The following is an 11,412-nucleotide window of genomic DNA, read 5'->3' on the forward strand; positions in this document are numbered from 1 at the left end:
ACCGATTTTAATAACTTACTTATTTACTTAACTTTTTAATGAGGGATTTTATTTAAGTCTCATAATCTAACTTAGTCTTGATTTGCTTTAGCATACATCAGACATACATACATTCACATACATTGGCGTTATGGACACATCATCTAAATTATTCCGTCGAGCCAGAGACGGAATAAAAGACCAAACCTAAGGAAATACTAACTATTACATATTTCTCTTTAGGTCCTCCGTCTTCTCCTTGGCACCTTGAAATTACATATTAATTTCTATACTACTATAAGAAAACTTCAATTGAATTGAAGGGAATCAGATGAGAGGAGAAATTACAATAGATAGTAGAAAGGCAGGACGCGCAGGCCCTATTTCAAAAATACCAAAAGACTAAAAGAGGGTCCAAATATGTCCATAACTCCAAACATGCATAGACTCAATTAAATAAATTTAATTGGTTGATTACATAACCGGCTTATGTAATATTTAGGTTAATCACATTAACTCGTCCAATTAACTTTCATCCAATTTTACTTCTAATCGTTTTGTATTTTTATATTAATCCTTAGATCAATATAACCATATAAAATGTTGTTTATGCTCGTCCCATTTATTTTGATTTTAATTCATTTAACACTTTGATTTACATATTAGTAAAAACAAACATTTAAACGAATTATTCATTCGATAATCAAAACAGAAAACTATTAATTTCTGAAACATATATATACATTTAACATAAAACGATTTTAAACCTATTTAAAATCAAGTGGGTATCGGGCCGGGCCCGAGGGCGGGCTGCTGCCGATTGGCAGCAGCCCTTAGGGCACGCGGGGCGCTGCTGCCTTGCGGCAGCGGCGCCCCTGCGCCGCACGCGGCTGCTGCCGCGAGGCAGCAGCCGCGTGACAGCGGCCAGTCGCGCCGTGAGGGGCGACTCGGGCTGCTGTCATATTTTTTTTATATTAAATATATATATATATTTATATATATATCAGTTCTAAAATAATTTTAAAACGGTTTTCAGAAATAGGATAATCTACAATAGATTTCCGTTTTATCATTTAGAATTAATAAAACTAATTTTATCAACCTAATTATAAAACTAATAGATTTTGTTATAATGATTATCAATCGAAATAATTAGGAACATAAGCATAATCAGTTTTAATTAACAATTAATCAAAACTTTATTTATCTTTAGAATTAATTAATCAATACTATTTGTCAATTAATCCTAACCATAAATATTTATTCAATCCTATTGAAAACTTCTATATTTTCATATATGAAATAACGGATTTAACGATGGCTCTGATACCACTGAAGGAAATTAGGGCTAAGGTATAGCAGCGGAAATATAAAAAATTTAGCCTATTTCCTTTTAACCATAGGATATGTTAATCGTTATTTCATATAAAGAGGGATAAGAAGGAATACCTTTCGATGAACAATCTACCGTTGTTAAAGAAGTGCCCACAATTCTTCTCCGAGGTTCCAACCGCAAAGTAGAATACGGTGAGGTTAAGATAAAATCAACCCTTATGAGATGCAACCAAAATAGATTGCCTCTAATTAACCAACACAAGATCAAGGAGAAAGAGGGATGAATAAGATTAATCAATCGATGGAATGCCGTATGAATTCTTATCCACGAACTTGGGGAATAGAATTCTTTTCTCTCTCTCTCTAAGCAATTTCGAAAATCACAAGTGGGGAGGCTTAGGGCTTCGTCGAAATTCACTATAGGGAGGGGTATATATATTAGCTTGTATCTAAACCCTAGTTAGATAGGAATAGGTTACTTAATAGGAATCCAATTCCGAAAAGGATTCCTAATTATTATCTCACTATATATCTAATATATTTAGGATAATAATAAATAACCTAATTGGATAATAATAGGAGAATATTAATCTAATTAAAACTCCTAATTAAATTATCTCTTAATTAATTTAATTCATAATCCTAATCAAATTAGGATTAATGGAATAAAATCAATCCCTTACTAATACATACAAATTTCGGCCCCCTCCTTGTATTTGGGCCTTACTGGGCTCAATTGGGCTTCCATCTATTAATCATATCCATCTCTCTTTTGGTTCCAAGTCTTATGTGTGATCCATTAGGTCCTTACTACTTCTGGCCGTATGCAACCTATTAAATTAATTTCTTCAAGAATTATATTTAATCCCTTGCATAACGGAATGATGTACAGAGTATGTTATTGGCAAGTCTGTAATCATTCCCCCATAGTCCGTTAAGAAGACAGGTTGATTCTATCGTTAACCCTTCCGTATTAGTTACGGTATAATACGATCCTTTATCAACTACATCCTTGAACTGAATCTTATGACTATGGGTAATGTCAAGTCACATATAGCGAGACATTCGTTTTACTTGTTATTGGCCGAGTCAACTCAAAAAGATAGGTTAAGTGAAATCTGTATTTCTACTCTTAAGCTATCACCTTGCAAGGGTTTAGAGTCAAGTCTTCCACAAGCGATCCTTGGATGTATCTCCCATTAATCGGGAGTGATAAATGCTCAATCCAATGTATAACTACCCTGAAATTACTTCCTGTGACACCCAACCTTTGCAGTTCACACCCCAGAGTCATCTCTGTTAAGGATCGTGGGACCACAAGATCAAAGTCTCACATTCAGTAATTCAGGATGACCAATTAACATTCCTTTGAGTCTGAGGATTAGTTATACCTATTAATACCAATGAGATGAACAGTTGACAAGGATGAATCTACCCATCCTGTTATCTCAAATCGGATCCCCAATCCTAATGAACAACGTTTCATCGGATCTATGTAACTGTCCAGATATCTGTATATATGAAGCTTGTGAGATCAGCTTTCTGTCGGACAGAAGACATTGTTACATACAAGTCTCAACAGTGATATATCAATCCTAAACATATCACTCGACTTGGGGTGGTTTTAAGTTTATTAGTTTATTATAAAGTTTTGTCTCACTTCATGCTTGTATGAACACTTTATAATCACTTTAAACAAACTTATGGATTTCCTTTTATTAGACTTTATTTAGTGCTTAAAAGGGATTGCCTTTATATAGTTATAAAACATATATCTCATTAAAACAAATGATATAAAGAACAATTCATTTACAATAAGTTTGTATCCTGCAACAATTGACTATAGGACACAAAACCCCAACACTCTACCCATTTGGAGACATAATCAACCGCTACAAGAATGTAAGCGTTGCCATGCGACTTAGGGAAAGGTCCCATGAAGTCTATCCCCCACACATCAAAGAGTTCGCAAACTAGGATTCCCTGTTGGAGCATTTCATGTTTTCGGGAAATGTTTCCGCTCCTTTGACAAGCGTCACATGATTTGACGAAGTCGTGGGAATCTTGGGATAAAGTAGGCCAATAAAACCCACATTGTAAGACTTTTGCCATAGTTCGACTAGGGCCAAAATGGCCCCTCGGCTCTTGGGTATGACACATATGTAGCACGTGATTAACCTCTTCTTCCGGTATACACCTACGAATAATGTTATCGGCACAAGATTTGAACAGATAGGGTTCTTCCCAAAAATAATGCTTAGCATCGTGAAAGAATTTCTTACGCTGCTCATATGTAAGGTGCGGGGGAAGAATATTACCGGCTTTGAAGTTTGCCATATCGGCATACCAAGGTAAAGATGTTACCGCGTAGAGTGCTTCGTCGGGAAAGGTCTCCTTAATTTCAATAGCTTCCCGAGGTTCGCCTTGCTCGCCTTGTAAGCGAGAGAGATGATTGGCCACAACATTCTCCACTCCTTTTTTTATCTCTGATCTCGATGTCGAATTCTTGTAGGAGTAGGATCCACCGTATCAAGCATGGTTTGGCGTCCTACTTAGTCATCAAGTACTTGAGAGCTGCGTGGTCAGTGTAGACGATAATTTTGGATAACACAAGATATGACCTAAATTTATCGAAAGCAAAAACAACGGCAAGCATCTCCTTTTCCGTGATGGAATAGTTTTGTTGGGCCTCATTGAGCGTTTTGCTCGCATAATAGATAGGGCGGAAGAGTTTATCCACCCGTTGGCCCAAACAAGCACCTACAGCCAAATCACTCGCATCACACATCAATTCAAAGGGGAGGCTCCAATCGGGTTTCACCATGATAGGTGCATTAATTAATTTTTCCTTGAGTGTGTTAAACGCAAGTAAACATTGGTCGGAAAAATTAAATTCTGCATCCTTTATGAGGAGCTGGGTCAAGGGGGTTGCTATCTTAGAGAAGTCCTTGATGAATCGTCTATAGAACCCCGCATGACCTAAAAAGCTCCGAATTCCTTTTACGTTGATTGGTGGAGGTAGTTTTTCAATTACCTCGATCTTGGCTGGATCGACCTCGATCCCCTCCCCGAACACCTTGTGTCCCAAAACAATACAATCTTGAACCATAAATTGACACTTTTCCCAACTAAGAGCGAGGTTAGTGTCTTCACAACGTTGGAGGACTTTATCAAGATTGCTCAAACAAATGTCAAAGGACGACCCAAAAACAGAAAAATCGTCCATGAAGACTTCCATGAAGTCCTCAATCATTTCGGAGAATATAGCCGTCATGCACCGCTGAAAGGTGGCGGGGGCGTTACAAAGCCCGAACGGCATCTGCCTATATGCAAATGTCTCATATGGATAAGTGAATGTCGTCTTCTCTTGATCCGAAGGATCAACGGGAATTTGCATATAACCGGATAAGCCATCGAGGGTGCAAAAGAATTTATGACCCGCCATTCTTTCCAACATTTGGTCGATGAACGGTAAGGGGAAATGATCTTTTCGGGTGGCCTCATTAAGTTTTCTGTAATCAATGCATACTCGCCACCCGGTTACTTTTCGTGTGGGGATTAACTCCCCTTGATCATTTTCCGTCACCGTTGTGCCCCCCTTTTTGGGAACACATTGGACCGGGCTAACCCATGGACTATCGGAGATAGGAAAGATTATACCTGCGTCGAGGAGTTTGATTACCTCGACCTTTACTACATCTTTCATATTGGGGTTAAGCCGTCGTTGTGGCTGCACGGAGGGCTTGACTTTATCCTCCATAAAGATGCGGTGTGTGCAAATGGTGGGGCTGATCCCTTTTATGTCGTGAATGGTCCACCCAAATGCGCCTTTATGTTTTTGTAACACCGCGATTAACGCTTCCTCCATTTTCGCTGTCAAAAGCGAAGAAATAACAACCGGTAAGAAATTAGGAGGTTGCAAAAATACGTATTTTAAATTAGGAGGCAAGGGTTTAAGTTCCAAAGTCGGAGGCTCCTCGAGAGAAGACTTCGGCTTTGCTTTGCTATCTCGGTCCAAACCCTCGAACCGGCTCCTTGCCAACAGACATCGTTCTATTTCGGAGGAGTATTCAAATGGCTTGTTTAATGGCTCCTCATCCAAATGCTCATTATCACCTATTCCCGAAGAGGTTTCCGCAAAAGACCTACCACAAAATTCTCCAACAAAAAGGTCAATAGAGTCTACGAAATTTAAAAAGTTACAATCCGCCAAGGTATTAGACGGAAATTTCATGGAATTGTATACATTAAATTCTACCTCTTCGTCCTGCAACCGTAGGATGAGCTTACCTTCATGGACATCAATGAGAGTCCTACCGGTCGCAAGAAATGGTCATCCTAGGAGGATTGGTACCGAGTCGTCTTCCGCCATATCGAGCACTACGAAATCGGCAGGGAAAATGAACTTGTCCACTTTCACTAAGACATCCTCCACAACTCCTTTTGGCCGAGCAATGGATCTATCGGCCAACTGGAGCGTCATATTGGTAGGCTTTGGTTCTCCCAAACCGAGCTTCCTGAATACAGATAAAGGCATTAGATTGATGCTAGCACCTAAATCACATAAAGCTCTCCTAAACTCAACATTTCCAATCGTGCAAGGGATAGAAAAACTACCTAAATCCTTGAGTTTAGGTGGGAGTTTGTTTGTTATAATCGCGGAGCATTCCTCCGTGAGCGCTACCGTTTCATTATAATCCAACTTCCTCTTTTTGGCGAGGATTTCTTTAAGAAACTTCGCATATGTGGGCATTTGCTCCAATGCTTCCGCAAGTGGAATGTTAATGTGAAGTTTCTTAAAGATTTCCAAAAACTTGCCGTATTGGTGGTCCAATTTTTCCTTTTTAAGTCGTTGTGGAAAAGGGAGCTTCGGTACGTAAGCTCCAATTGGGTCACACACGTTTTTATTCTTATCCAAGGAAGTTGAGTGTTTTGGATCCGAACCGGGGTTACTTACCACTTCCGGTTCATTACTTACCTGTGGAGCTTGTGGGGTCGCCTTCGGAACCGGTGGTTCCAAACCCTTACCACTACGGAGAGTTATTGCTTGTGCGGTCTCCTAATCTTTTGGTCTCGGGTTTTGTTCGGTGTTAGTCGGGGGAGACCCATGTTGTCTCCCTTGTTGTTGGTGACTCAATTGGGCCACTTGCTGTCCCCAAGTCCCTGTAAAATGCTTCGTTGTTAGCAAGACGGGAAGATATTTCTTTAAGAAGATCAATTACCATTGCGTCTTGCGCATTGCTAGGAGGTTGTGAATTTTTCCTTTCTTGGTCATGAGGGAATTGGCCCAACCCTTGTTCCACAAATTTACCATGGGGTTCGGACGGGGGCTTCAATACATTCCGCCCTTTATCATAAGATGAAATGTGTTGAAGCCTCCTTCCGTCATTACTATTGTTATGGTGGTGATAAGCGTGCGTGTTAGGATAAGAGTTATGATGAGAATTATACCTTTGTTGTCCCCCTACATAACTTATGCTTTCGGTGTCATCGGCAAAAGGGCTACCGGCTTGACAATCCTTACCTTGGTGGCCACCACCACAGTGAGAGCACATTAGGACTTGTGCTGAATTTTGGAGGCTCATTTGCGCCATTAAGGCATCCAGTTTCTTGTTCATTTCGATCATGAAGATGGTGGGAGCCTCGTCTTCTACGGCAAAGGTTTGATGTTGCGAGGATCCGGCAAGCCGATCTTCTTACCATTGGACGCTTTTCCTAGCTAATTCGTGAATGAGCTCATATGCCTCGCTTGCCGATTTACGAAACAAATCCCCACCTGCGGCGGAATCAACAGTTGCACGATTAGTCGGTGTTAGACCATGATAAAAAAAGTACTTACTAAATCATGCTTAGGGATATCGTGATGGGGACAGTTTCGGAGCAGCTTTCGGAACCTAGCCCAAGCTGAGTGGAGGGCCTCGTATCTAAGTTGCCGAAAGGAAGTGATATCTTTTCTCAATTTAACTGTTTTAGAGGGCGGGAAGTAGTAAGATAGGAATTCCTTCTCGAGTTCCTTCAATGATGTGATCGATCCCGCCTCTAACGAGTGCAACCATTCCAACGTTTGTCCTGTCAAAGAAAAAGGAAAAAGTTTTAGTTGGACGGCCTCTACTGGAACATTATTTTGCCGTGAAGTTTCGGCACACATGAGAAATTTATCAAGGTGTTCGTTAGGGTTTTCATGGGGTTCCCCTCCGAATTGACCGAATTGTTGGATTAATTGGATCATGCTAGGCTTTATTTCAAATGTGTCGGCCAGAATGGTGGGGGCAACAATTCCATGGCGGATTTGGGGACGATGTGGAGCAAGAATCTCCAACATCGAACTCGTGTCGTTGCCTTCACCATTATGGGCGTTATTCACGGGTTGTTCTGACCCCCGTTGGTTGAGCTCGGGCTGGTTAGCTTCATCGTTGAGATTTGCCATTCTTTCCCTACGTAACCTACAAAGAGTACGTTCAATTTCGAGATCAATAGGCACGAGAGAATCACTTTTAGATCGGGTGTGCATAAAATAAAACAAGTATATAAAAGAATTATCAACAAGAAAGAATAATGTGAGCAAACGTATATATAAACAATTTATACAAAAAGAATGCTTAAACTAACAATGAAACGTTTTTGTCTAATATTGTAAGAAATTATAAATCCCCGGCAACGGCGCCAAAAACTTGATAGAGCGACGATCTAGTGGTAGAGTTTCTTACGACGATTTAAATATGTATTGCGACGAATGTGCTATGTCTATGGATATGGTCTTTATAAATTGCTCTTGACTCTACTAGACACTACGACTACTTAGGGGCAAGTGTACCTCGTCGTTATCAAGTAATAATCCGGTTAAGACCGGGTATCGAATCCACGGGATTTATAATTACAAGTATTAGACGACTCGGTTTCGTATGTTATTTAAGCGGTAATTACTTTGGGGTTAAGTAAGACACAACTACACACTATTCCTCACTATTGGCGACACAGATTTATGTAGCTAAAACTCTATGAAGTGGGGTGAATATGATAAGTTATAACAATGATAAATAATGACTCTAAATGTATACGGATAATAGTTTACTCTTGCAAAGACGACCAAGTGTAGTAGAACCGACCCGTGAAGCACTTAGACTACGTGATTCCTAGTCAAGGCGTGTCTAATGCGGGGGAATTAGAAACTAGGGCCCGTAAGTTCCGTGGCTTGTCAATTTCTACGGTTTCCGGTTTGTCACTTCCAGTAAGGCAACACCTATATAACTCCCTAAAGATAGCCCAAATGGCGGCGGTAATCGCGTTCTCCTACACACGAATCAATTATCAATATCAAAACAAGCAATAAACATTAACATATAAAGGGAGATAGAGATTATAAATCATAAATTATAAATATGGAAAGTGATTAGATGAAATACAACCAAGCCTAGTACATAGGAAGAGTACAAGCTAATTAGCAAGTAAAAAGGGAGAATCCGCCCTTGGAACTAGCTAACCGGACTCAAAGCCGTCTCCTAGGTCGTGGAGGTGGAACTCTCGAGCTTGGTGACGAATGGTGGAACGGGACGTAAATGGAACGCTGGAACAACGAACAAGCTCTCGAGGGGGAGAGTTTAACTTACAAAAGTGTATCTAAATTACAAGGAAAGAAAAGAGTATAGTGTAGCTCTCTAGTATGTAATTCTGTCCCAAATGAAGTTCAAGAGCTTCTTATTTATAGACATCAAGCAAGGGTAGGTTTGCAATTTCACAAAGCACAAGTATGGAGCAACATTATTTGGTGCAGAAATCCCATGATACGCCCCGCGTAAATTGGTCTACGCCCCGCGTAAATGCCCATTCCGTCAGAAATCTTCTGCATGTGGACCAATTCGTTGTCTTGTTGACTCAAGTACGCCCTGCGTAGAGGATTATAAGCCCCACGTGTTTGAGTCTCTGGAGTTTTATCGCTTGAATTGGTGACTTTACGCCGTGCGTAGCTGAAGTACGCCCCGCGTAAAAGAGTCTCTGATCTTTTTATGTTGAAGAACTGCCTTTTACGCCCCGCGTATATAGTGGTACGCCCCGCGTAGGTATAGTTGACTCTGGGAGACAATGCAGTCTGACTTTCAGGATTAGGCCAATTATTGCCGACATGTGTCATACGCCCTGCGTATGCTGAGTCAGTTCCACATAGTGCCTACGGATAAGGCAATTATTTCTGGCACAATGTTTTACGCCCCGCGTACAGGATAATACGCCCCGCGTATTGAGTGGATTTTTGCTCCTTTCTCGTACCTGAAATACAAAACTTGAGAGCCGAGTTAGCTTGACGTTTTTATTTCCTAAACTATTCAAAAACGAGGAAAATAAACTGAAAGTACGAGATTTTATTTTTATTTCTTTATTTATCAAAAACACTTTATTTTTGTAATTAAACTTATTTATTTTACCCGAAATCATCCCGTAAATCACGCTAAAAGATAGGGGTAAAATACCCCTATCAGTGCTTTACCCGCACTAGGCGCCTTGGAATCACTCGAGCTAGCAATCCCCTTGCCCTTGTCAACTCCCTTGGGAGCTCCTCTCCCTCCATACGCATTCTCAACTCCGGCCCTCCTATATCCATCACGCCCCCTTAAACTCAATTGAGACTCGGCCTTCAATGCAAGATTCTGAGTGTCTTGGACCCGAATCACCATTTTTATTCCAATCCGGTCTTGAATGTTGTATCTTAGCCCTTCAAGATACCTTGAAGTCTTTTGGCTTTCAGTTTCTGACAAGTTAGCTCTTGCCGAAAGCCGCAAAAACTCCGAGGTGTACTCGTGCACACTCCTCGAGCCTTGAGAGCAATTTCGATATGAGCTATAGATGTATTGCTCGTAGTCGGGTGGTAGAAACCGCTCCCTCAACATCGACTTCATTCTAAGCCAAGATCTAATCGGCTCCCTTCCTCCTCTTCTTCTCCCCTCCTTCATATTGTCCCACCAAGCCGAAGCTCCTCCCTTCAATCGATAGACAACTAAACGGACTTTCCGAGCCTCCGGTATTCCCGTATAATCAAAGAATCTCTCTACTTCAAGTAACCAATCGAGAAATCCTTCTATGTCGAGTTCTCCTCCAAATAAGGGTAGGTCCACTTTTAATTTGAAGGCATCATCCCTCCCAAAATTTCCTCCATACCCCATTCTCTCATTCGGCTCTCCTCTATGCCCGCCTCTTTCATTACCTCGACCCCCATACGGGTCATTCAAACCGAAGTTTTCCCTTCCGTAACCACCTACAACATCATTATGCACAATATCCAAATTCCCCGCACGCACATGCGCGGGACCAATAACATCATTCACATTCATAGGATTTCTAACCCTATCATTCACAATATTATCATCCATATGTATTCCCATATTCCTAGCAATCCTAGGCATCTCAAAATCATCGAACAAATTGCCATCACTATCATTATTGGCATTTCGAATGATAACGGGATTAGTGCGTCTTACCTCATGAACCCGAGGGTCCATCGATTGTGGTGCATAGTTTCTTCTTGGTGGTGGTGTCGAGTGTCGTTTGGGTTGGGGATGAACTTGCTCCTCTTGCCGTCGGTTATGGTGCATACTGTTGGAGTTTGGTGTCCTAAAGACAATTGTTTTAGGATATTAATATTAATGAATAAATTGTTTATTTGATCATTTGTTTAACCAGATATATAGCATTAAAATGTAACTATATATAAAGGCACAAATCTTTCATAAAGAAAGTAACCCTAAGTTTATTTAAGTAGTTATAAAGTGTTCATACAAGCATGAAGTGAGACTGTACTTTATAATAGACTAATAGACTTAAAGTAAACCCAAGTCAAGTAATATGTTATAGGGGTTGGCATATTACTGTTGAGACTTGCATGTAACAGTGTTTTCTGTCGAGACAAAAAGCTGATCTCATAAGCTTTAGATATTCAGATATTTAGACAGTTACATGGATCCGGTGAAGGAGTTCATTAGGATTGGGACCCGACTTGAGATAACAGAATGGATTGATTTATCTAATGTGTCAACTGTTCATCTCAATGGTATTAGTAGGTATAACTAATCCTCAGACTCAAACATTCGTTAATTAGTGATTCTGGATTAT

This window comes from Euphorbia lathyris, chromosome 8 (genome assembly GCF_963576675.1).
Source record: "Euphorbia lathyris chromosome 8, ddEupLath1.1, whole genome shotgun sequence".
Taxonomy (NCBI): Eukaryota; Viridiplantae; Streptophyta; class Magnoliopsida; order Malpighiales; family Euphorbiaceae; genus Euphorbia; species Euphorbia lathyris.